Consider the following 3,757-nt stretch of genomic DNA (forward strand, 5'->3'; position numbering starts at 1 on the left):
TGATTTTAATGGCAAACCTACTCCTACCAGAACCTCACAATCAGGGCCCTAGAACTTTGGGAATAAATAGAGGGAACTGTCTTGAATGCATAGATTCCCCTTGAAGAATATAAAACCTTTTTAATGCATTAATTCACCTTTTCTGTTCACATTTCAATTTGCTGTAGCTTGTCAGTCACCACAGAACTTAATTTTACATTAGCAAAACAAAGTGGCACTGCCAAAAGCAGACAGCTTTTTAGAAATGAAATTAACACAAAAATTAATTTAATTAATGTAGCAATCACCACAGGGAAGACTTCCCAGCTCTCTGTAAATGCAATACAGAAGGAAAGGTGAGCATAGCCATCAGAGAGAAGGCCCACCTCTACAACAGGATGACAAAAATGGAAATGGTCTTCAAATTATTGTGCAAATCAGGCTTTGTCAGCCGGATATCAGTTTCTCTCCCTGCTGTGAGCCGACCACTCAAGACAGTGAAAGATCAGCAATTACCTTAAAAAGATAAGACAGGTAAAATTCCCCACTGAAGCAGAAGTTCAAGCTCTATTCAAGCCTTTCAGCAAGATATTTATACTAATCATCAGCACAACGATATACTACTTTGCTAAGGGCTACAGTGAGCTGCACCATTAAAGGTAAAACACCAATATGGGATACCTTTATTGGCTGAAGATTATTAAGTGATCATGCTGATATATAATGAATGTAGCTTATGTATAAAAAAGCTTTATTTTAAGAAGCCATCTAAGTATTTCATGCACTTTGAGTCACTCAGCCTTGGGACTTCCTCCCCAGGAGAGAAATTCTCATTCAAGCTTAAAGGAAAGAAAACCAGCTGCAAGCTGTATTCTGCACCCCGTCCCCCCCCCCCCCCCCAGTTTGTCCTACTGCCTTAGGAATGAAGCTTTGGGAAAATTACCTTGGAGAAGCTTGGAAATAAAGAGTCAGAGCAAGTGTCAGCTATGACTATAATTAGAATCTGTATACAATCTTACATTTAGTAATGAAATACTTATACCTGAGAGATCACTACATTAAAGCTCAGGATATAAGAAAATACTGAAAGCATGTCAATAACTCGTAGCACTTGTTTTTTTGTTGGTATTCTTCTTTGCAATTACTCTAGCAAACCTCAACTCATCAATGAAAGCTGCAATGCCAAGGTCTAAGCCAGCCTGCATTTTTGTTGACTTGCCAACTCTTACACTGCCAGCCTCACAGCTGCAAGCACTATTCTGATAAACAAATAAAACCAGAAGAAAGCAAAAGCAGGGTCAAAATTTTTCTGTTAAAACAAAACAGCTGCCACCTCTTAGTTTTCCCCAAATGAAATAAAATCAGTGTATCTACGTGTGACAGTGAAACCAGGAAAAGGAAAGACAATTCAGGAAGGAGAGTGAACTCTAAGAAAGGGCAACAAAGCTCGTGAGGAGCCTGGAGCACAAACCTTATAAGGAGAGGCTGAGGGAACTGGGGCTGTTCAGCCTGGAGAAAAGAAGGCTGAGGAGAGACCTTGTTGCTGTCTGCAACTACCTGAAAGGAGGCTGGAGGGTGTGCGTCTCTTTTCCCAAGTAGCAACTAATAGGACAAGAGAAAATGGCCTCAAGTTGCACCAGGGAAGGTTCAGGTTGGATATTACAAAAAATTTATCCACAGAAAGGGTTGTCAGGCATTGGAACAGGCTGCCCAGGAAGTGGTGGAGTCACCACCCCTGGAGGGGTTTGAAAGGTGTTTAGACGAGGTTCTCAGGGACATGGTTTAGTGCTGGAGTTACGTTAGGTTATGGTTGGACTTGATGATCCTGAGGGTTTCTTCCAACTCAAGTGATTCTATGATTCTGTGAAAGATAATATTAACGGAAGTAATACAGATCCACAGAAATCTACAGTAATTTATCTATACATTTTAAAAACCAAACATTAAATATGCTGGTGATAACCTGTACACAATCAAGTTCCAAACCTAACTTTTATTGTTATAAAGACCTAGAAAAAATAATCACATTCAACTGTAATCCAGGGTCTAGAAAAAACAGAATTCCAGCTATCCTTTATGTTAAGCATCAATGCAAATGCTTGCTTGCTTTGACCATTTTAAATAGCAAATAGGGCAAGGGAGGGGAGCAAAAATAATAATTCAAAATACTTTCTATACTATGACATTATCTCTGTATAGTCAACACTTCTTCCAGACATTTACTCCAAAATAAATGCAAGTATTCAGCAAACCTTAAACTACTTTCAAAGATGCATTCTATAATCCAACTTGAGTATTCTTGCTTTAACACACATATAGGCAGAGCTGCAGCAGTTTAAGTTCCTATGCTGCCTTGTGACTTCCTTTTACAAGTGAGCTAAGGGACAGAAGTTATTACACAGGGACCAGCACCATTTTCTCCATAACTTAAAACCAAAGGACCTCCTGCTTTTTTCCCCATTCTAACCAACGAAACCAATACATAATTTTAAGCCTACATTTAAGGTGTGCAAGAGATGTCATTAAACCAGAGTGCTCACAAATAGAAAAGGCTTTGCTTCCACATGACACCAATGGGTGTTAAGATTGTTTCCAGACACGGACAAACCCCACTGTGTCAGTCCTACCGTGGTTAACCCTTTCCCTGGCCATGACAAGAGGTGGAAAGTGGATTTTGAATAAAATGCAGGCCCACAGCATGAGACTGTGGTTAGATGAATTTTATGACCCAACAGGCCACTGACACCAAAAGGGCAGCCCAGCTCTCTCATCCTACTATCCTACTTGCTACACAGTTGTCCCTCCGAGTATCTCGACCTCTGGTGAGCCAGTTCAGCTGTGTGACCTGAGAAATAAGTCACTATTTTCTGGTCCTTTCCTGCTGGATAAGTAAGTTACACAAACTCACTAAGGAGGTGAACAAACAGCAAAACTGATGAAGAGAAGCATCAGGAATAAGCACTTGGGAGCAGAAGAGAGGCAGGTGTAAAAGCAAGGAATTCTGCTGTCCTGCTAGTGGCCACATGCAGACTGGCCTAGAAGCAACACACAACTGTAGAAGGACATCATATTCTTTACTCTTCAAACAGCAGGGAGACACAAAGCAAAACACATTTTTCTAGCCACGACTTTATCTTTGTCTGTGTAGCAGCCAGCTAAATCCCGGTTGCCAAGGTGGCCAACCACCATACAGGTGCCAATTGTGCAGGTTTCAACACTCTGATTGCTCATGGAGTTCGTATGCATAAGGAAAAGTAAAATCCGCATACGTGTGGCAGGCCAAAGCCAGCCACTGCCCATATCCCCCCGACATGGAACTGCCTCTTTCAACGCAAGGTATCGGGTCTTGAGCTTATGCGAAGGCGCTCCCCCCAGCACCGCAACCTCCGCTTCACCTGAAGGCAAAGTCACCAGTCGAGCTCGCAGGGCTGCAGCAGCAGAGCCCCGGGGGCGAGGCCGAGGGGCAGTGCCGTTAGGAAGCCTGGGGAAGGAGCGGGCACTGGGCGGGAGGGGATGCCCAGGCCTGGGCCCGGGGCCGCTGCAGTGGAGGCCGGGTCGCGGTGACGGGCACCAAGCGGCGCTGCCCTCACGGAGCTCGACCAACCGCCCGCCGCGCGCAGCGCCCCAGCCCAACGGCCGCCGCGCCGCCCCGCCCCGCCGCACGAGGCGCCCCCTACGCATGCGCCCGAGGCGAGGCGGGCGGCAGCGCCCCCTGCCTGCCCACACCGCCCCGGCAGCGGCCCGCGCCGCCGCCTGCCCCCCGCCGCGCGCCACTGAC

The 3,757-nt window shown here is 45.4% G+C and overlaps 1 protein-coding gene across 1 annotated transcript in view; it reads right to left on the reverse strand.

Moving 5' to 3' along the window:
- The window catches only part of LARP7 (La ribonucleoprotein 7, transcriptional regulator), a 29,493-nt gene that overhangs the window by 25,506 nt on the left and 230 nt on the right, over nucleotides 1-3,757 (reverse strand).

Source organism: Columba livia, chromosome 4 (assembly GCF_036013475.1).
Source record: "Columba livia isolate bColLiv1 breed racing homer chromosome 4, bColLiv1.pat.W.v2, whole genome shotgun sequence".
NCBI lineage: Eukaryota > Metazoa > Chordata > Aves > Columbiformes > Columbidae > Columba > Columba livia.